A 23,942-nucleotide genomic window follows, 5' to 3' on the forward strand; every position below is an offset into this window, starting at 1 on the left:
CTGTTGGCTTTTCTTTCTTTTTTTTTTTTTTTTTGTATGTAACTCATAGTTCCAACTGTGTAGCCACCAGAAGATCTTGGATCAACTTTTCTTAAAGTTGTATAGCAAAGTCCTTCTTTTATGAGCCCTGAAGAGAAACTGAAATATGACATGAATTCGATGTTGGAAATAAATTATTGAAAACCCAGCATTTCCTAACCAGTTATAACTATGAGATTAAGTGCTGAAAACACCTAGAGCTTTCTCCAGACAGGAAAGACAATATGGTACATTCACCACCTAATTCACTTTCCCCCTGTTTCTACATTTCTTCATCATCAATATTTCTCTCTCAACAAGTCAAGGTGGCATCAACAACACAAATGTCTGTCTTTGGCTGCTTTGGGAGCAGTCATGTACATCACTATTGGCATTCCATCTGAGGAGATTGACTCTTTTTTAGGAAAATGAAAAACTCTTTACAGTCCAGCAACTGTCTCATTAGTTTTCTATGCTTTTTCTTGGGTGAAATATTGTTACATATTTTCACATTGACTCTGGTAATTCCAATTGTATTCCTTTAATGTTGTTGTGCATAATAGTTTTCTCCACCACTGCCGAGAAAAGGAGATTTATTGTCAAGTCTTCAAGATACACAAGGCAAATACCAATAGCTCAGTGTTCCTTGTCCTTGATGAGTTTCATCCCAAGTTTTAGCTGGGCCTTGAGATGGTTTCCCTAACATTTCCATTAGTACCTGGGATGACAACTGATGCTGTACTTCGCTTCACTGAAATGAGAGAATAGATTGACAGGTCGTTTATATTTTCATAATTACTTTATTATTTTCATTTTTATTTTTAATTGATACATAATAATTTTACATATATATGGGGTACATGTGACATTTTGAAACATAGATATAATATGTAAAGATCAACTAAGGGTATTTAGGATATCCATCACCTCAAACATTAATCATTTATTTGTGTTGGGAACATTTCAGATATTTTCTTCTAGTTATTTTGAAATATACAATAAATTATTGTTAACTACAGTTACCCTACTGTGTGTATGTTTGTACTGATTAACCAACTTCTCTTCCTCCCCACCCCGCTCCACCCTCCATACCTCCCTCCACCCTCCCCAGTTTCTAGTAATCATCATTTGACTCTCTACCTCCATGAGATCCATTTTTTCAAGACAGGTTTTTTATGTGCTGTTTGCAGATTTGTAACATCACATCCTCTTCCTTTTTTTCTCTTTCCATTTTAACATTCTTTGCACTTCCTCACTTTAACTTCTCCATCACTTCGTTTTCAATGAGAGACAAGAGAGCTTTGTGAGGCACATTTTTGTTTTTCCAAACCGTTTACTATGATAGGCTTTGCAATCATTCTAGATGCTTGAAATGCTAGTGAAGGTATCAATATAAGACTAATGAAACCCTATGTTGTCTTCAAGGATAAGCCACAACTGGACAGGAATAGATTTTGAAAATAATGTTTCCCCCAGTTGTTTTCAGGATCTGAGAAAAAAAATCATGATTGTTGTCTCATATTTATGTATATTAATTAATACTTTAGCAAAAACACTTTGTTGCTGTCTAGAGAATGTCTGACTTTTTAAAAATGTATTTTTATTCCATTGAGAAAAAAATACAATTTTTTAAAATGTGTTATTTTTCTCATTGGAACATAGAGCAATTTTGTGCCAGCTAAAACTCAGAGGAGAGAGGTTGTAGGATGTTAGAGTTACAAGGAGCCTCAGAGATTATTCAGGGCTCTCCTTGTCTGGTTTATGAAACCCATATGCGATATCTCCAACTAGAAAAAGAATTGAATGTAAAATTCATCCAACAAAAGCAATACTAGAATAACTTGCTTTTCAGAGGTCTTGAGGAAGAAATTTGCAATTCTTTTTGGAAAACTCTAAAACTGAGTCTTTGAAGAATCACCTATAGATAATATTTACAAACACAGTTCTAGGAAGCCAAATTCCTTTTTCAAACAAAATAATTTTCTTGCTTGATTAGTGCAGTAGGCCTGCTAGGCCTCATAGAACAACCTTAAAGTGTTTTTATTAGATAAGCAATGCAACTGTTATGCATAAGAATGAAATATTCCTATGTCCATTTGTGTATTTGTAGTATTTATTTTCACTCTATTTTTAAGGTGCCTAAGAGGCAGAGTTGGGCTAACCTTACTCCTCAGTTCTTAGCACATTATCAGTATCTGTCCACATCCTTATTTGCATTCTTCTCTGACCTTAGGTCACCATTATAATTAAAAACAATTATAAGGATAAATGTCATTAACTGTATATTTATCCTTGTAAAATATGTAGTACTAGATATAGTGCTGTTTTGGTATGTATAGTATTGTGCTGTAAATCTCATTCTTAGCTCTTTTTATAACTTTTAACACCTATCCATACTGTCCATAAGTATAACATATATATAACTATATACAAATAAATATCTATATCTATATGTGTGTGTATACATGTATATGCCACTTCTGTTACATGTGTATATGATATGTATTAGCCCATGGTATGCATCTATCATATTTTATATATCCATTCCTCTAGCCTCCGGCTCTCCAAGATCAGCAACAATGGCACTGGGAATATCTTCAAAAATTGCCCATCAGGGACCTCTTAAAGCATTTATTTGGGAGACACCCAGGATGGGATCACTGGGTCTAGGGCAAACACACACCTAAATTACTGTGAGCACAGTGAGTTTCCAGAATGAAACTTCCACCAGCAGTGCACTACTTACCAAAACTTGGTATCATTCATCTTTATAATTTTTGCCACTTGACAGCTTGTTGTGGTATCTCATTAAAAATGTCAATTTCTCTGGTTATTAGTCAATTTGATAATTTTTTAGTATGTATACTGGACACTGGGCTTCCTTGCCTATGAGTGCTTCTTTACGTCATGTGCCTATTTTAAAATTATATCCTCACTTCAATTATATCTTCACTTCATTTTAAATTTGTTTAGTTTTGATATTGATTTTGTTGGTTTCAAATCTTGCAAATAATTTTCTTAGTCAGTTACCTGTTTATTAGTGTTAACTGTGGTGTCTCATCCTGAACAGAAGTTGTTAATTTTTGTCTTAATTTTGATGTAGCCAATATCCATTTTTCATCTTATTGTTTGCCTTTAGAGTCTTGTTTAGGAAGATTTTCTCCAGTTATATATCACGAATAAATTCTCCTGTGTTTTCTTCCATTACCTCTATTGTTTACCTATTTTCTGTCTACCTATTTGGATGGCGTAAGGTAGGGACCAAACTATATATTTCTAATGAAGTAGTTATTTCACTATCAAAAATAGGCACTTTCATTTCTCCATTGTTTTGGGGTGTAAATTTTGCATATCAATTTTTAATACATACATACAAATGTTCTGTGTTCTGTTTCACTGGCCTACTTATTCATTCCTGTTCCAGTATCATATTGTCCTTTACTAGTAAAGCTTTGATTCTGTCTTAATAACTGGTAAGATATGCCTCTTCTCTTTCCTCTTATTTATTAAAATTCACAGTATAAATTTCTATTCATCAGCATAAAATTTATATGGGTTCGTTGGGTTTCTTGAAATGTCAGCTGAATTTACTGGGGAAATTGCCTTTAATTTATATGTTAAATACGATTTATACTATTTTAAACTGAACCATCATGAGCATAGTTCTCTCTCCACTTACTCACATCTTCTATATTCTTTAAAGTTTTGCCCATGAAGGTTTACATGTTTTAGTTAATGACTAGTTCTTGTTGGTTTTGATAATGATATCCTATTTTCTATTACATTTAAAGCTGGAAGTGGTTAATAAAAGTATATTATAGTATATAGTATTATAGTGATTAAAACAAATATCACTGCTTTTGAAAGGAAATTCATTTTGTAGTAAGTTCATGTTTGTAAAATGAAGACTTTTTTTTAATCATTATTATACTTTAAATTCTAGGGTACATGTGCACAACGTGAAGGTTTGTTACATAGGTATACATTTGCCGTGTTGGTTTGCTGCACGCATGAACTCATCACTTACATCGGGGATTTCTCCTAATGCTATCCCTCCCCCACTCCCCCACCCCATGACAGGCCCCAGTGTGTGATGTTCCCCTCCCTGTGTCCAAGTGTTCTCATTGTTCAATTCCCACCTATGAGTGAGAACATGCGGTGTTTGGTTTTCTGTACTTGTGATAGTTTGCTCAGAATGATGGTTTCCAGCTGCATCCATGTCCCTGCAAAGGACATGAACTCATCCTTTTTTATGGCTGCATAGTATTCCATGGTATATATGTGCCACATTTTCTTAATCCAGTCTATCATTGATGGGCATTTGGGTTGGTTCCAAGTCTTTGCTATTGTGAATAGTGCTGCAATAAACATACGTGTGCATGTGTCTTTATAGCAGCATGATTTATAGTCCTTTGGGTATATACCCAGTAATGGGATTGCTGGGTCAAATGGTATTTCTAGTTCTAGATCCTTGAGGAATCACCACCCCTGTCTGCATGTCCATCTCCTTCCATGAGGAATCTCATACTTAATTGTATTTATTCATTTCCACCCTGCTCGGGATCACCATTCTAGCTTTATTTTCCCCATTATTCAAAATATAATCTTTAATGAAACCAAAATAATATGGAGTCTGTGTATAACCTCTATATTTACACACGTTTAAGGTTTTTTCTTTCATTCAAATTCTTTTCAACTCTGACATTTCTTAACTCAAAAGAGAAGTGCTTTCAAGGTGTTTTCAGACCCAGAAGTACCCAGCCTGTTTCCAGTATCTTACCAATGTTTGGTATCAGCTGTGAGGAAGATGATCCATTTATATAAACTGAGATGAATCATGCTATAATTTCTTGCTTTGTAAGAATTACCATTATGATTTAGAAAAAAAGTGGTTGTGGACTGCTTATGATAGCTGCATGAGTAGGGCAATAATTTAATTACATGTTATTGCAGTGGGAGTTTATGGAGGAGAAAATATGATTATAGAGTTTAAGAGAAGTGTACACCAGAGAATTATATCTTTGTGTGTAGTAACAAAGATATTACCATATTGTGTTTTGATGAAGATGCTAACATTTTGAATTGTGACCCTGACATTACTTAGTGTGAGCTATAAATCTGCTGCTGATCTTAGATAAGGTTGCATAGGGAAGAAAAAAAGGTTTTAAAGTAGGAAAAAAAAAAACCCCTGCTGCTGAGAATTCTATCAATTTCTAAGAAATTTTAGTAATAATTCTATTGTAGGATGTCCCGATGTAAGCCTGAGAGTAACAGAAAAAAGTTTATTTCCAGAATAATAAACTTGGGCTTATGTGTAATTTACTGAAATATATTTTTTCCTGTCCATTTATAAAGAAGGTTGAGCACCTTTGCTGTTACTCAAGATATTTTGATTCTGATAAGCAGAAATGATGGGAAAATTAAGTCAAATTTAGGGAATTTTTAATTTTAGTTTTCATATCTAGTAACTCATCAAAATCAGAATCAATGCTATAGGTTTTTTTGTCCAGATAAGCTCTCTCCTAAGTTCTCTGTCTTTAAAGTGTCTATCTCCCCAGTAACTGACACTCTTCCAGAAATAAATCATACTCACGCTTCCCCTACCTCATTTTGTGGTGTATGAAAAGTTCATCGTTCAGTTGTAATTGCATTTTTTAGTTCTCACTATGGAACATAGTTTCATTTTGAATCATTAACCTCCTTTGGCTTCCTTGCCATCATCCTATTGTGGTTTCCTTTCAGGGGTCCTCCTGAGCAGCTGGGACTATAGGCCTGCACTGCCATGCCCAGCTCGTCTTTCATTTCTGATACAGATAACTTGTATCTTGTCTCTTTTTTTCCTTGGTTAATCTGGCTAGAGGTTTATCAAATTTACTGATCTTTTCAAATAACCAATTTTTTGTATTGTTGATTTTCTCTATTGTTTTCCTGTTTTCAATTTTATTGATCTTTGCTCTAATTTTTAGTATTTCTTTACTTCTGCTTTCTTTCAGATTAAATTGCTCTTCTTTGTCTAATGTCCTAAGATGGGGGCTTAGATGATCAATTCTAGATATTTCTTCTCTACTAATATATTTTGTTTGAGACCTTGAAAGAGGTTTTATTACTTATTTATGTATAAAGTTAACTAATGTATTACTTCAACACACTATAAATCTCCTTTTAATTATTGCTTTTACTGCATCTTACAAATTCAGTAAGTTATATTTTAATTTTCCTTTAGTTCAGAATATTTTAAAATTTCTCTTGAGGCTTCTTCTTTGGCCCATGTGTTATTTAGAAGTGTGTTGCTTAATTTTCAAATACTTGAGGAATTTTCCAACTATCTTATTGATTTCTAGTTTATTGTTGTTTGATAGCATTCACTGTATAACTTTTATTCTTTTAAATTTGTTAAAGTATGCTTTATGTCTCAGGATGTGGTCTAGCTTGATGAATATTCCATGTGAGCTTGAGAAGAATGTGTATTTTGCTGTTGTTGGATGGAGTGTTCTGAAAATGTCAATTAGGTCAAGTTGATTGAGCATGTTGTTCAGTCAATTATATCCTTACTAATTTTTTGCCTGCTTACTCTATCAATTACTGGGAGAGGGATCCCAACTATAGTAGTGAATTTGTCTATTTATCCTGTGACTTCTATCATTATTTTTTCTTTTTATTTTTGAGTCAGTGTCTTGCTATGTTACCCTGGCTGGAGTCCAGTGGTATGATCATAGCTCACTGCAGCCTCAATGAGTTTCATCACTTTTTGCCTCACATATTCTGATGCCTCCTTCAACCTAGACAATTTTCCTCATTCTGAAGTCTGCTTTGTCTGAAATCGTTATAGCTATTCCAGCTATCTTTTGATTTGTGTTAGCATAGTATAGCTTTCTCTATCTCTTTACTTTTAACCTATTTGAATCTTCATACTTAAAGTGAGTTTCAGCCAAGTGTCATGGTGCATACCCGCAGTCCTAGCTACTCAGGAAGCTGAGACAGGCATATCACTTGAGACTAGGAGTTTGAGGCTATAATGGGACAAAAGATCTTGTCTGCTACCCCTGCCTATAATATAGCTCCCATAACACGAGGCTGGGAGAGATGAAAAATACCAGCTACCTGCCCATCTTTGATCATCATAGCCCTAGACTGGTAGCAGGGTGGTGTGAAGTAGATGGGATAGTAGGAAGGGGGAGAGGAATCCCATTCTTTTTGGTACAGATACCTGAAGTAGAGCTTCCATGATGTGGAACTGAGGGAGGCCATAATGGAATAGTCTGTGGCTTAAATGTTCCAGCCTCTCACTTTTCTTACTCAAGATTTAGTAAATTCTCTTAAATGTTTTTCTTTTGCTATGTGTCCTTAGTACAATTCCAGAGGCAGAAATGATTGGTTTTTATCATTTTCATTAGGTAAATTGTTGTTTTGCTGGTGAGAGGACGTGCTGAGCTCCTTAATTCATCATTCTAAAAGTCCTTCCCCAAACACATTTTTAGCAGGTGCAGGGGTCTGGTATGGTGAATTGGTATGTGGAGGAGCAAGGTGGGACAGAGTACAATACAAGCTTTCATCATGCTACTCAGAATGGTGCAAAATGTAAAACTTATGAATTGTTAATTTCTGGAATTTTCCATTTAATATTTTCAGACTGGTTGACCACAAGTAACTGAAACTGCAGAAGCCAAAACCATGCATAAGGAAGGACTACTGTTTTCTCTTGTCATATCAATTAGTATTTTAAAATGTTTTAGTGATTACCCTAGAGTTTTCATTAGAGGTCTTAAAAATGTCACGAAAAATGAGTACTTTGAAAAAACTCTGCATGGATTTAAAAAATTTTTTGCATTGAGATAAGCTTGTTAAAACATGTCTAAACAGGATCTAGCTTGAGGCACAAAGATGGATAAAACATCAGTTTGAAAAGAGCCCCTATCAAAACAATACAAATTTGTTAAAACTGAAGCAAGAAAAAGCATAACATTTATGCTTAAGCTTGGGTGGGAAAATGGTGAAATCATTGATGCTTTACAAAAAGTTTATGTGGATAATGCCCCAAAGCAATCAACAGTTTACAGATGGATAACTCATTTTAAGAAGGGATGAGACAATGTTGAAGGGAAGCCCATAGCAGCAGGCCAACCACATCAATTTGCAAGGGAAAAATCCATCTTGTTTGTGGCCTAATTGAAGAGGACTAATGATTAACACTAGCCAGTAACATTGGTTCAGTTTACACAATTCTGACTAAAAGTTAAAGTTGAGCAAACCGTCTACTCAGTTGGTGCCAAAACCATTGATCCCAGAGGAACTGCAGACAAGAGCAGAGCTTTGGACGGAAATTTTAAACAAGCGCCGTCGAAGAGCTGAAGCATTTCTTCAAAGAATCATAACAGAAAATGAAACGTGGTTTACCAGTACAATCTTGAAGACAAAGCGACGGCTATAAAGAGGAGGAAGTGGTTGAAGCAAAGCAAAAGTAGGCCAGTCAAGAGCAAAGATTATGGCAACAGTTCTTTGAGGATGCTCAAGGTATTTTGCTTGTTGACTTTCTGGAAGGCCAAAAAGTAATAATATATGCTTACTATAAGAGAGTTTTGAGAAAGTTAGCCAAAGCTTTAGCAGAAAAGCTTGAAGACAAAGCAACAGCTATAAAGATGAGGAAGTGATTGAAGAAAAGCAAAAGCAGGCCAGTCAAGAGCAAAGATTATGGCAACAGTTTTTTGATGATGCTGAAGGTATTTTGCTTGTTGACTTTCTGGAAGGCCAAAAAGTAATAACATATGCTTATTATAAGAGAGTTTTCAGAAAGTTAGCCAAAGCTTTAGCAGAAAAATGCCCAGGAAAGCTTCACCAGAGAATTCTCTACCACAACAATGCTCCTTCTTATTCTTCTCATCAAACAAGGGCAATTTTGTGAGTGTTTTGATGGGAAATCATTAGGCATTCACTTTGCCATCTTAATTCAGTTCTTTCTGACTTCTTTTTGTTTCCTGACCTCAAAAAAATCTTTAAAGGGCACCCATTTTTCTTCATTATTAAATTTTTTACATTATTAAATGTAAAAAATACTGCATTGACTTGGTTAAATTCCCAGAACCCTCAGTTCTTTAGGGATGGACTAAATGGCTGGTATATTTCTTACAAAAGTGTCAAACTTGATGGAGCTTACGTTAAGAAATAAAGTTTTTATTTTTATTTTTATCTATTAATTTCATTTTTCCATGAACTTTGTCTCTTCATATAATTTAAACTATTCTAAATCTACCTTTAAATAACACTATACCATTTCACACATAGTACAGATACCTTATTACAGTACTTTTAATTCTTCTGTCTTATCCTTTATGACATTGTTAACCTAAAAGGTTATTACAGTATTTTTAATTCTTCTATCTCATCCTTTATGACATTGTTAACCTAAAAGGAAAAAACTGAGGTAAAATTAATATAATAGGGAGTTTATTTGGACCAAACTTTAGGACTGCAACCTGGGAGCATAGATTCAAGTTGCCCTAAATATATGCTCCAATTAATGGTAATTACAATTGTTTTTAAAGAAAAAGAAGAGGCAATTCCTGAGTTGCTTACCAAGAATTTTGCATTAAAATAATATAAGCGATTGATTGGCTATATATTGTTCTTTTGTATCACAAATTCCAGAAATTTCCAGAAGCTAATGGGAAAAGCAGCTCATCAAGAACAAAATGACTATAAACAATTGCCCTCAGGCATGGGTGGGTGAGGTTAGGTAACTGAAGTCCCATTCGTCTCTCTGGGCCTGATAAAGTTTGCACACCTAGCAAAACTAAGACTGCTCTGAGCTATTTTTCTTTTCTCAACATTACTGTCATTCTTTTCATTTATCTTATGCTGTAATCACCCAGTACTATTATTACCATCGTTGCTTTAAACAAAGTTATTCTTTAGATCAATTAAGAATAAGAAAAGTATTGTGACAAACACAGGCTTAACCCCCAAAAAAGAAAAATATAATTTATTTTATCTTATTTCTTGTTTAATGCTCTTTGTTTCTTTATGTAAATCCAGTTTCTGACGGATGTAGTTTTACTTTTTAAATAATTTCTTTTACTATTTCTTTTAGGGTATGTCTGCTGGCAATGAATTCCCAGTTTTTGTTTGTCTGAGAGAATATACATATTTTTACTTTTGAACTTTAATTTCTTTTGGATATAGAATTCTACATTTATGAGATTTTTCTTTTAATGATTTAAGTATTTCATTCCATTCTTTTCTTGTTTGCATGATTTCTGATGGGAAGCCTACTGTTATTCTTATCCTGTTACCTCTAAAAGCAACGTGGGTTTTTTCCTCTGACATTTTTCAAGATTTTCTCCTTGTCTTTTATTTTCTGTAGCTTGAGTATAACAGATCTAAATGTAGTTTTTTGGTATTTTTCCTGCTTGGTGTTCTCTGAATTTACTGGACCTGTGGTTTGGTGTCTGTTATTAATTTTGAAAGATTCTCAGCCATTATAAATTCTAAGAGCTACCAGCCTCCCTTTGACAGTTGTCCACCAAGATAACATCCTTCGGCATGGATGTTAGTCCCTTCAGGCAGACTTGCAAAGTTCTTTGTCTTTATGGTCTGCCTTACCCACTGGGCAGAACTCCTGCACCACAGCACTAAAGCTCTGGGCTTCCTCCCCTCTCTACTTCTAGTGACTACCCACTGCAGGGGAGAGGGAGCAGATCTGGTGTTCTCAGCTTGTTCTTACTACTGCAGGACCTTCTGCCTACTAGCCAGTCAGGGCTGAGGTAAATTGGAGCCCTAGTGTCTTCAGCCTGCCATACCAGGGGTAGGGTTTTTGTCTTTGAGAGGAGGCTGTTTGGGAAGAGAGACCTTGTCTGCTATTCCTGCCTGAAATAGAGCTTCCATAACACAGGGCTTGGTGAGGGTAGGAGAAACACCAGCTACCTGCCCATCATTGGTCACCATAGCCCTAAACTGGGAGCAGGGGAGGTGTGAGGTAGATGGGGTAGTAGGAAGGGGGAGAGGAATCCCATTCTTTTTGGTACAGATACCTGAAGTAGAGCTTCCATCATGTGGAGCTGATAGGGTCCATAATGGAGTAGTCTGTGCTTAAAGGTCCCAGCCTTTCACTTTTCTTACCCAAGATTTAGTAAATTCTCTTCAATAAATGTTTTTTCTTTTGCTGTATGTCCTTAGTACAGTTTCAGAGATGGGAATGATTTTTTTTTTATCACTTTCATTAGGTAAATTGTTGTTTTGCTGGGGAGAGGTCCTACTGAGCTCCTTAATTCAACATTCCAAAAGTCCTTCCCCAAACATTTTTAACAGGTGCAGGAGTTTGGTATGGTGAATTGAAAGGTGGAGGAAACACAGTAAATAATTAGTCCTCACCATATGCCAGGAGCCAGAGAAAAATGCTTTCCCATTTCTTCCTCAGATGGATGGTGTGGAGACACATTTCTTATAGTGTACAGTCAAGGAACCAGTCATACATAGAGGCAGCCAACTTCTGCAAGTGCTCCGCTTCTTTCCTTGCTTTTCTTCTCCTTTACTTCCTGGTCAAGCACTTGCTCTTAAGCCTATGCCTTAGGTTCTGCTTTCTGGGGAACTCAGAATAAACCATATGCCATGCCTTTAATTATACTCCTTGCTTTATAAATAACTTATAATTTTGAGTATCATATTGGATTATAAGTAGTGAAAACGAGCATGAAATTTATTATTGGGTTTATAGCTTACTGTGAAAATGAAAAATATTATATTAGATTTTAATATTCATTGTCTTACTGTTAGTACTCTTTCTTACAGTTTATTTTTCAGTGATACATCAGAATGCATATTAGCACTTTCATTTGAATTGAAAGTTAACATTAAGCTTTTCTTTTTAATGGAAAGTAAATCTGTTTTGGCTAACTGATGTAACAACAAAGGCTGACTTTGCTAATTAGTTTTAATGTAGACATTTTCCATAAATAAGCTTATTCTGCAGCTCTACAGTTTGTCAAAAACATATTTAAAACTTTTTTTGTGGGGGTTGGAGACAGGGTCTCATTAATTAATGTCACCCAGACTGGAGCACAGTCTGCTGCAACCTCTGTCTCCTGGGCTCAAGTAATCCTCCTGCCTCAGTCTCCCAAGTAGCTGGGACTACAGGTGCACAGCCACCATGCCTGGATAATATTTTGTAGTTTTTTGTAGAGACGGGGTTTCACCATGTTGACCAGGCTAACATTTTAATCAAACATATAATGTGAAAAAAAAATGCTGAAATTAGCAATAGAGTTGTTTCTTGAACAACACAGGTTTGTGGGAGCTTTTTGTTTGGGGTTTTTTGTGTGTGTGCTATTAATTTTATTTATTTCTGAAATCATTGTACCCAGTCAACAATGCCAAGCAATTGTATTTTTTTTAAAACCTCAAAACAATTTCAACATTCTTGTCTTTCTCATCAGTCTCAATATGCTTCCTATGTTGATACATATGCAATGGGTGCACATTTCTTTTTAAACAAAATTCTAGTGAGTCCAGCAAATAACTACATTACTATTTTAAAAATACATTGGTTGGGACAGCGCAGTGGCCCACGCCTGTAATCCCAGCACTTTGGGAGGTTGAGGCGGGCAGATCACGAGGTCAGGAGATCGAGACCATCCTGGCTAACACGGTGAAATCCTGTCTCTACTAAAAATACAAAAAAAAAAAAAAAAAAAAGTTAGCTGGGCATGGCGACGGGCGCCTGTAGTCCCAGCTATTTGGGAGGCTGAGGCAGGAGAATGGCGTGAACCCGAGGCGGAGCTTGCAATGAGCTGAGATCGCACCACTGCACTCCAGCCTGGGCAACAGAGCGAGAAAATAATAATATAATGATGATGAGTTGCTGGTTTATGAAATGTTTACTTTCTCAGAAATATGGACCACTCACCTTTACTTCCCCCCACACTTTAACTAGTTCTTAAAGACTGCTTATTATGAAATTTGATATGAAATAAGCTGAGAACTTTTAATCCAGTTTTTCAAGTTTAGAAAATCTAGTATAAAGAAGACCTGGTAGCTTGAATGACACAAGTTTGAATGGTGTGGGTTCACTTATGTGAGAATTTTCTTCTGCCTCTTCCATCCCCTTGTCTTCAAGTTGAGTAGGCTGAGGAGGAGGAGGAAGAGCAAGACAAACCCCTCTTCTTCCTCCCCTTCCTCACCCTACTCAACTTGAAGGCAATGAAGACAAAGACCTTTATAATGATCCACTTCCACTTAATGAATAGCAAATATATTTTTTCTCCCTCATGATTTTCTTAATAACATTTTCTTTCCCCAGCTTACTTTATTGTAAGAATATAGTATATAATACATATAACATAAAAATATATGTTAATGGACTGTTTATGTTATCAGTAAGGCTTCTAGTCAACAGTTAGGCTATTAGTAGGTAAGTTTTGGGGGAGTCAAAAGTTATGCATAGATTTTCGACTGTATGCAGTCAGCACCCCAACCCCTGTGTTGTTCAAGGGCCAGCTGTATTTCAAATTTCCCAACTCTTTTTAAGTGCAACAGGTTAAACAAGGTACTTCTAAGTGAAAAGAATAATAAACATAATTACTAGGCTGGCGCAGTGGCTCATACCTGCAATCCCAGCACTTTAGGAGGCCGAGGTGGGCAATTGCTTGATTTTAGGAGTTTGAGACCAGCCTGGGCAACATAGCAAAACCCCGTTCTCTACAAAAAATACAAAAAGTGACTGGGCATGGTCGCATGCACCTGTAGGTAGTTCCAGCTACTGGGGAAGCTGAGGCAGGAGAATCATCTGAGCTTGGGGGTTTGAGGCTGCAGTGAGCCGTAATCATGCCACTGCACTCCAGTCTGGGTGACAGAGTGAGACCCTGTCTCAAAAAAACAAAAAACAAAAGACAAACAGCAACAAAAAGACCCCAAAAAAAACAACATAATCCCCAAAAATCAAATCATAATTATTATCATTTGTGAAGTTTTGGTAAATTCATTTTGAATTAAATGACTAATAACTAGGCAATAATCATTTGCAACCAAAAGTTCTGATTGATTTCTTTTTTTCTTTTTCTTTTTTTTGAGACAGTCTCACTTTGTTGCCCAGGCTGGAATGCAGTGGCACAATCTTGGCTCACTTCAGCCTCTGCCTCCTGGGTTCAAACGATTGTCCTGCCTCAGCCTCCTGAGTAGCTGGGATTACAGGCATGCACCACCAAACCTAACTTTTGTTTTGTTGTTGTTGTAGTTTTTTGTTGTTGTTTTTTGTTTTTTTTAGTACAGACAGGGTTTGACCATGTTGGCCAGGCTGGTCTTGAAGTCCTGACATCAAGCGATCCATGCACCTCGGCTTCCCAAAGTGCTGGGATTACAGGCATGAGCCACCGCACCTGACCTGGTTATGATTGGTTTCTAATTCTTAGTGTTAACAAGGGCCTAATCAAAAAAATTTTGATAATGAGAAGTAATATGATTTTTGGTATGTAACACTGGAAGAGTTTAGATAATTAAGTAATATAATATTAGGTCCTATGCCAGACCTTGAATCAGAATCTGTATTTTAAAAGGAACTCTAGGTGATTTATATGCACATGAAAGTGAGGTGCACTGGTGTACTAATGAATAATTTAGACAATGCAGTGACAGTCAAGGTATTTATTTTTGCTTAGAAAAAGTTGCCATTTGCTAGATTTGAGGCTTAAAATTAAAAAGTGATATCTAGCTAGTACAAAGCCTCAAAAACACCCAAGTTCTTGGCCTACCTTCTCCTCAACCTTATCCACCTGTCCCAATTTCTTCTGTGCCCTGGCCAAATAAATCTGTCAATTCCTTGTGCACGACAAGTTTTGTTTCCTCAGGGCTTCTACATGTGCTGTTCCTGGAATGCTACTCCTCTCCCTGTTCACACAACCAAATCATCCTAATATTTCTCTCTCTTTTTTAAAAAGATATATTTCAGCTTTTATTTTAGGTTTAGGGGTACATATGCAGGTTTTTTACATGAGTATATTGCATGATGCTGAGGTTTGGGGTATGAATGATCCTGTCACCCAGGTTGTAAGCATAATACCTAACAGGTAGTTTTTCAGCCCTTGCCCCTTGTCTTCTCTTTCTCTCTCCACCCTCTAGTAATGCCCAGTGTCCATTGTAACCATCTTCGTGTCCGCTGGTACTCAATGTTTAGCTCCCACTTATAAGTGAGAACATACAGTATTTAGTTTTCTGTTGCTGCATTAATTTGCTTAGGATAATGGCCTCCAGCTGCATCCATGTTGCTGTAAAGGATAAAATTTCATTCTTTACTGTGGCTGCATAGTATTCCATGGTGTATGTGTACCACATTTTCTTTATCTAATCCGCCATTGAAGAGCACCTGGGTAGATTCCATGTCGTTGCTATTGTGAATAGTGCTGTGCTGAATATATGTGTGCATATCTTCTTGGTGGAACGATTTATTTTCCTTTGGGTATATATCCAGGAATGAGATTGCTGGGCAAATGGTAATTCTGTTTTAAATTCTTAGAGATATCCCCAACTGCTTTCTATAGTGGATGAACTAATTTACATTCCCACCAACAGTGTATTAGGGTCTCCTTTTCTCCACATCCTTGCCAGTATTGATTACTGCCTGGATTTTGAATAAAAGCCTTTTTAACTGGGGTGACAGGATATCTCATTGTAGTTTTGATTTGCATTTCTTTGATGGTCAATGATGTTGAGCACCTTTTCGTATACCTGTTTGCCATTTGATATGGTTTGGCTGTGTCGCCACCCAAATCTCATCTCCAATTTTAACTCCCAAAATTCCCACAGCTGTGGGAGGAACCTGGTGAGAAGTGATTGAATTATGGGGGCAGGTCTTTCCTGCACGGTTCTTGTGATAGTGAATGAGTCTCACAAGATCTGATGGTTTTAAAAATGGAAGTCTCCTTGCACAGCTCTCTTTTGCCTGCTGACATTCATGTAAGATGTGACTTGCTCCTCCTTGTCTTCTGCCATTACTGTGAGGCCTTCTCAGCCATGTGGAAATGTAAGTTCATTAAATCCTTTTTTCTGTATAAATTACCCAGTCTTGGGTATGTCTTTATCAGCAGCGTGAAAATGAACTAATACACCATTTGTATGTCTTCTTTTGAGAAATGTCTATTCAGCTCTTTTGCCCAATTTTTAATTGGATTATTAGATTTTTTTCCTTAGAGTTGTTTGAGCTCCTTATATATTCTGTTTATTAATCCCTTGTCAGATGGGTAGTTTGCAAATATTTTCTCCCATTCTGTGGGTTGTTGTTTCACTTTGTTGATAGTTTCCTTTGCTGTGCAGGAGTTTTTTTTAACTTGATGTGGTTCCATTTGTCCATTTTTGCTTTGGTTGCCTAGGCTTGTGGAGTATTAGTCAAGAAATCTTTGCCCAGACCAGTGTCCTGTAGAGTTTCCCCAAACTTTTACTAGTTTCATAGTTTAAGGTCTTAGATTTAAGTCTTAATCCATTTTGACTTGATTGTATATGGTGAGAGATAAGGGTCTAATTTCATTCTTCTATATATGAATATGAATATTTCCCAGCACCATTTATTGAAGAGACTGTCCTTTCCCCAGCGTATATTCTTGGCACCCTTTTTCAAAAATGAGTTCACTGTAAATTTATGGATTTGTTTCTAGGTTCTCAGTTATGTTCCATTGGTCTATGTGTCTGTTTTTATGCCAGTACTATGCTGTTTTGGTTACTATAGCTCTGTAGTATGCTTAAAATCAGGTAGTGTGATTCTATCAGTTTTGGTTGTTTTTTTTTTTTTTTTTTCTCATAATGGTTTGGCTATTCTGGGTCTTTTCTGTTTCCATATACATTTTAGGATTTTTTTTTTTTATTTCTGTGAAGACTGTCATGGATATTATGATAGGGATTGCATTGAATCTGTAGATTTCATTGGGCAGTATAGACGTTTTAACCATATTGATTCTTCTTATCCATGAACATGCAGTATCTTTTCATTTTTAAATGTCTTCAATTACATGCAACAATGTTTTATAGTTTTCACTGTAAAGACCCTTCACTGCTTTGATTAAAGTTTGTTCCTAGGTATCTTATTTTAATTGTAGCTATTGTAAATGGGACTATTTTCTTGATTTCTTTTTTCAGATTGTTCACTTTTGGCATTTAGAAATGCTACTGATTTTTGTATGTTAATTTTGTATCCTGTGTCTTTACAGAATTTATGAGTTCTAAAAGTTGTTTTGGTGGAGTCTTTAGTTTTTTCCAAATAAAATATTACATCACTTGCAAACAAGGATAATTTTACTTCTTCCTTTCCAATTTGGATGTACTTTATTTCTTTCTTTTGTCTGACTGCTCTAGTTAGAACATCTAGTAATATATGTTGTGTAACAGTGGTGTAAGTGGGCATTCTTGTCTTGTTCCAGATCTTATACAAAAGGCTTTCAGTTTTTCACCATTCAGTATAATACTAGCTGTGGGTTTGTTGTATATGGCTTTTATTAGGTTGAGGTATGTTCCTTCTATACCCAGTTTTTGAGGATTTTTATCATGAAGGGACATTGAACTTTATCAAATGCATTTTTAGCATGACTTGAAATGATCATATGGTTTTTGTCTTTCATTGTGTTGGTACGATGTATCACATTGATTGGTTTGTGTATGTTGCAACATCCTTGCATCCGTGGGATAAAAGCCACATGGTCAATGTCTTGCTAAATTTGATCTTCTAGCATTTTTTTGAGGATCTTCGTATCAATATTTGTCAGGGCTATGGGCCTTTAGTTTTCTTTATTTGACGTGTCTTTGTTTGGTTTTGTTATCGTGGTAATAGTGGCCCAGCAGAATGAGTTTGGAAGTATTTTCTCCTCCTCCATTTTTCAGAATAGTTTGAGTAGGATTGGTATTAGTTTTTTTTTTTTTTGAGGTGGAATCTTGCTCTGTCCCCCAGGCTGGAGTGCAGTGTTGCGATCTTGGCTCACTGCAACCTCTGCCTCCCGGGTTCAAGCAATTCTCTGCCTCAGCCTCCTGAATAGTTGGGATTACAGGCGCCCACCACGACACCCTGCTAATTTATTTTGTATTTTTAGTAAAGACAGGTTTTTACCATCTTGGCCAGGCTGGTCTTGAATTCCTGACCTCGTGATTCACCTGCCTTGGCCTCCCAAAGTTTTGGGATTACAGGCGTGAGCCACCGCATCCGGCTGGTATTAGTTCTTTTTCAAATGTTTGGTAAAACTCAGTAGGGAAGCCATTGGCTCCTGGGCCTTTCTTTACTGGGAGATTTTTTATTATGGTTTATATCTCATTACTTGTTATTGATCTGTTCAGATTTTGGATTTTGTCATGGTCCAATTTTGGCAGGTTGTATGTCTCTAGGAATTTATCCATTTCTCCTAGGTTTTCCAATTTACTGGCATGTAGTTGTTCATAGTAGTGTCTAATGATCATTTAAATTTCTGTGGTATCAGTTGTAATATCTCCTTTTTCATCTCTAATTTTATTTATTTAAATTTTAGCTCTTTTTTTCTTAGTCTGGCTTAAAGTTTGTGAATTTTGTTCATCTTTTTAAAAAAACAACTTTTAATTTCACTGATTTGTAAGTTTTTAATATATTTTTTATTTTTGAGACAGTGTCTCGCTCTGTCGCCCAGGCTGGAGTGCAGTGGTGGGATCTCGGCTCACTGCAACCTCCGTTTCCTGGGTTCAAGCAATTATCTGCCTCAGCCTCCTGAGTAGCTGAGATTACAGGTGCCCACCACCATGCCTGGCTAATTTTTTTTTGTATTTTTAGTAGAGATGGGGTTTCACCATCTTGGCCAGGCTGGTCTTGAACCTTGTGATCCACCCACCTTGGCCTCCCAAAATGCTGGGATTACAGGCGTGAGCCACTGCACCCAGCCTTCACTGATCTTTTTATTTTTTCTCATTTCAATTTTATTTATTTCTGCTTGGATCTTTGTAATTTCTTTCCTTCTACTAATTTTGGGTTTAGTTTTCTCTTGTTTGTCTAGTTCTTTAAGATGCACTCTCAGATTGTTTATTTCAAGTTTTTCTACTTTTTTATGTAGGCATTTATTACTATAAACTTTCCTCTTAGTATTACTTTCTTCGTATCCCATAGGTTGTGTTATGTTGTGTTTTCTCTTTCATTTGTTTCAAAACGTTTTGAATTCCGTTCTTTATTTCTTCATTGACCCACTGGTCATTCAGGAGCATAGTGCTTAATTCCCATGTTTTTGTATAGTTGCCAATGTTTCTATTGTTATTGATTTCTAGTTTTATTCCACTGTGGTCAAAGAAGATACTTGATATGATTTCAATTTTTAAAATGTTTTAAGACTTGTTTAGTGGCCTAACATATGAGCTATCCTTAAGAAGGATCCATGTGCTGAGAAGAATATGTATTCTGCAGCCATCAGCTGAAATGTTCTATAAATATCTGTTAGATTCGTTTAGTCAATAGCACACATTATGTCTGATGTTTTGTTGATTTTCTGTCTGGAAGACCTGTACAGTGCTGAAAGTGGGCTGTTGAAGTCTCCAACTATTATTGCATTGGGGTCTATCTTTCTCTTAAGCTTTAAAAATATTTTCTGTATAAAATATCTAGTTGCTCCAGTGTTGGGTGCATATGTATTTACAGTTGTTATGTTCTCTTGCTGAATTGACTCCTTTATCATTTATGATGACCTTGTCTCTGTCATGAAATCTATTTTGTGTGACATAAGTATAGCTCATTTCAGTTGGTTTTTTGGTTTCCATTTGCATGAAATATCTCTTTCCATCCCTTTATTTTCAGTCTATGTGTGCCTTTATAATGAAGTGTGTTTCTTGCAGGAAATAGATGATTGGATGTTGTTTTTTAAAAATCCATCCAGCCACCCTATGTATTTTGGTTCGAGAGTTTAGTTCATTTACATTCAGTATTATTATTGATAAGTCAGGACTCACTCCTGCCATTTTAAACAATTGGTTTCCTGGTTGTTTTGTGGTCCTCTCCTTCCTGTCTTATTTTTTGTGAAGGTGATTTTTTCTTGTTGTATGTTTTAATTTCTTTCTTTTTATTTTTTACGTATCTGTTGTAGGTTTTTTGATTCGAGGTTACCATGAGGCTTGAAAATGACATCTTATAACCCATTATTTGAAACGGATGGCAACTTAGCCCAGATTGCAAAAACAAACTAACAAACAAGCAAAGAAAAAACTAATACTAACTCTACAATTTTAGTTCATCCCTCCTGCTTTTTAACTTTTTATTGTTACTATTTATATCTCTTTATACTCTCTATGTCTCGAAAAGTGTTTGCAGTTACTATTTTTACTAAGTTCTTTTAGTCTTTCTTTTAGTATACAAGTAGTTTACACACCACTATTACAGTGTAATAATATGTTTATCTGTGTACTTACTATCACCAGTGAGTTTTGTACCTTAAGATGATTTCTTATTGCTTGTTAATGTCCTTTTCTTTCAGGCTGAAGAACTCTGTTTAGCATTTCTTGTAGAACAGGTCTGGTGTTCATTAATTCCGTCAGCTTTCACTTGTCTGCAAAAGTCTTTATTTCCCCTTCATGTTTGAAAGATATTTTGCTGGACACACTATTCCAGGATAAAAGTTTTTTTTTTCCTTTATTACTTTAAATACATCATGCTGCTCTCTCCTGGGCTGTATGGTTTCCACCGAGATGTCTGCTGCTAGACGTATTGGAGCTTCTTTTATGTAATTGTTTCCTTTTCTCCTGCTGTTTTTAGGGTTCTTTCTTTATCCTTGACCTTTAGAAATTTGATTATTAAATGCCTTGAGATAGTCTTATTTGAGTTAAGTCTGCTTAGTGTTTTATAACCTTCTTTAATTTGAGTATTGATATCTTTCTCTAGGTTTGGAAAGTTTTCTGTTATTTTGCCTTTGAATAAACTTTCTACCTCCTCCTTGAGGCCAATAACTCTTGGATTTGCCCTTTTGAGGAAATTTTCTAATATCTTAAATTCATGCTTTATTCTTTTTTTTATTCTTTTTTTGTCTTCTCTGACTGTGTATTTTCAAATAGCCTGTTTCATGCCCACTAATTCTTTCTTCTGCTTAATGTTGCTATTAAGAGATGCTGATGCATTCTTCACTATGTCAGTTGAATTTTTCAGCTCCAGAATTTCTGCTTGATTTTTTAAAATTATTTCAGTCTCTTTGTTAAATTTATCTGATAGGAGTCTGAATTCCTTCTCTGTGTTATCTTGAGTTTCTTTGAGTTTCCTCAAAATAGCTATTTTGAATTCTCTGTCTGAAAGGTCACATATCTCTTTTTCTCCTGGATTGGTGCCTTCTCCTGGATTAGTTTGTTTCTCCTGGATTACTTTTTTTGGTGAAGTCATGTTTTCCTGGATGCTCTTGATGCTTGTGGGTGTTAGTTGGTGTCTGGGCATTGAAGACTTAGGCATTTATTGTAGTTTTTGCAGTCTGGGCTTGTTTGTTCACATCCTTCTTGAGAAAGCATTCCAGGTATTTGAAAGGACTTGGGTGTTGTGATCTAAGTTTTTGGTCACTACAGCTATATCCATATTAGGGGCCACACCAAGCCCACTAATGCTATGACTCTTGCAGACTCATAGAGGTACCACCTTAGATAAGATCTGGGAAAATTCTCTGGATTACTAGACAGAGACTCTTGTTCTCCTCTGTCACTTCCCCTACTCACTCCCCAAAATGGAGTCTCTCTGTGTGTGTTGAGATACTTGGGATTAGGAGAGAGGTGATACAGGTACTCCTGTGACCACCATACTGGAACAGTGCAGGGTCAGACCTGAAGCCAGCATAGCACTGGGTGTTATGCAAGGCCAATGGCGACCACTGCCTGGCTACTGCCAATGTTCACTCAAGGTTCAAAAGCTCTTCAGTCAGCAGTTAGCCAATGTAGCCATGCTTGTATTCTTCCCTTCAGGGCAGCAAGCTCCCCTCTGGCTCAGGGAAAGTTCAGAAATATCATCTTGAGCCAGGCTCTAGAGTCAGGAACCTTAGGAAGCTACTTGGTGCTCTATTCTACTGCAGTTGAGCTGGCACCCAAGACACAAGACAAAGCCCTTCCCACTTTTTTCTCCCTTTCCTCATCCAGAAGAAGACTCTTCTTATGGCTACCACCATCCCAGGCCCACAACGAGTACTACCTGGCTACCTTCAATATTGACTAAAGGCCCAAGAGCTCTTCAGTCAGCTTATGGTGAATGCTGCCATGGGTCTCTCCCTTCAGGGCAGCAGGCTCCCCTCTGGCCCAGGGCAGGTCCAGAAATGCTGTTCAGGAGCCAAAGCCTGGAACTGGGGACCACAGGAGCCTGCTTGGTGCTCTACCCCACTGTGGCCAACCTGGTACCTGAACTACAGAACAAAGTCTCCCTTATTCTTCCCCCTTCTTTTCTCAAGGAGGTGTCTCTCCCCATGTCCACGACAGCTGGGAATGTACTGGTTCACACTAAAGCCAGCATGTCTCTGAGTCTCACTCAAGACCCTCAGTGAGTACTACCTTATTATTATTGATGTTTATTCAAGACCCAAGAACTCTTTGGTTAGCAGGTGATGAACCCTGCCAGGACTGGGTCCTTCCTTCAAGACAGCAGGTTTCCTTCTGGCTCAGGGTGTATGTATTATGCCCCCTGGGAGCTAGGGCCTAGAATGGGGACTTTAAGACTGCCTGTGCCATATTCTACTGTGGCTGAACTGGTATCCAAGTTGCAAGACAAAGTCCTCTTTACTTTCTCCTGTCCTCTCCTCAAGTGGAAGGAAAGAATCTCTCCTGAAGCTGCAAGCTGCACTGCCTGGGACTGGGGAAGGTTGACACAAACACCCCCTTGGCCTCCCCAGCTGTTGTCTCAGTAGGTTGCATGCACCCCAAGTCCACTGGCTCAGAGTGCAGCACAGAACCAGGACTTGCCCAGGAATTGCAGTCCCTGTGGCCTAGACTGCCTATTAAGTTTATTTAGGACTCCAGAGCACTTTAGCCCATGGTGGAGAGGCTTGCTGGAACTCAGGTTCTGGCCGCTGGGATGGACAATTCAACTCTTGCTAGGGCTGGTCTAAATGCTCAGCTGGACATCAGCTGATTTCTGCCCTGTGTTGCTTTCCACTGTGATAGGGCATCACTGAATTCCAAAGTGAAGTCCCACAATCACTGCACTCTCCTTCCCCAAGTATACAGATTCTTTTTGCAGAAGATGGGGGAGGGGCGGTTTCATCCATTCAAGACTGCCTTTTCTGCCGTCTTCAGTGCTCTTTCCTTGATATGATGTTAAAATCAAATACTGTGATCACTCACCTGATTTTTGGTTCTGATGAAGGTGCTTTCTTGTGTGGACAGTTCTGGTGTTCTTGAGTGGGGAATGATCACTGGAGGATTTTATTCGGCCTTCTTACCACACTCCTCTTCCAGTCAATGTGTACTAACAATAGCAGTTGTTATAATGATTATTTCAATCAGCAAATATGAATATGCAGTGTTAGTCAAAAATGTAATGTCCTTTAAATATAACAGATGTTTAATTATTGCATCATATTTTAAGTTGAGAAGTATAGGCAGTAACTGCAAGCACTAGATGATGGTAACTTAACTTTTAAAGTATGGTTCATTTAATGGAAATTCAAATAAAGTATGTGGTAGTTCACATTCAGATGCAAGGTGTGGCATTTATTGGTTTTTAAACATTCTTTAACATGTTTATTTTAATATAATGTTGTATTATCTGAAGCTAATTGTTTCTTCCTTCCTTTATTTAATAACCATTTATTGAATGTTTACCTTATACAAGACTCACTACTAGGCCTAAATACAAAGATCTGTAAAACATAATTCCTTCCTCAGAGAATTTACAGTCTAGTATGGAAACAAAAGGTATTTCAAAACAGAAAAATTGGAAATCATCGTGATACACACTTTACTGATAACATAATGGTGGTGCATAGTTGGTCCTAGCTGTGATT

The 23,942-nt window shown here is 36.8% G+C and overlaps 1 long non-coding RNA gene across 1 annotated transcript in view; it reads right to left on the reverse strand.

Annotated features, from left to right (window-relative positions):
• Positions 1-536: 536 nt before the first annotated feature.
• Positions 537-23,942, reverse strand: part of LOC129059068 (uncharacterized) — a 28,254-nt gene continuing 4,848 nt past the window's right edge. The window contains exons 2-3 of the long non-coding RNA XR_008524739.1: positions 1,159-1,290; positions 537-769 (exon numbers count right to left, since the gene is read on the reverse strand). This is a non-coding gene — a long non-coding RNA (uncharacterized LOC129059068). The remainder of the gene's footprint in view (positions 770-1,158; positions 1,291-23,942) is intronic.

This window comes from Pongo abelii, chromosome 3 (genome assembly GCF_028885655.2).
Source record: "Pongo abelii isolate AG06213 chromosome 3, NHGRI_mPonAbe1-v2.0_pri, whole genome shotgun sequence".
Taxonomy (NCBI): domain Eukaryota; kingdom Metazoa; phylum Chordata; class Mammalia; order Primates; family Hominidae; genus Pongo; species Pongo abelii.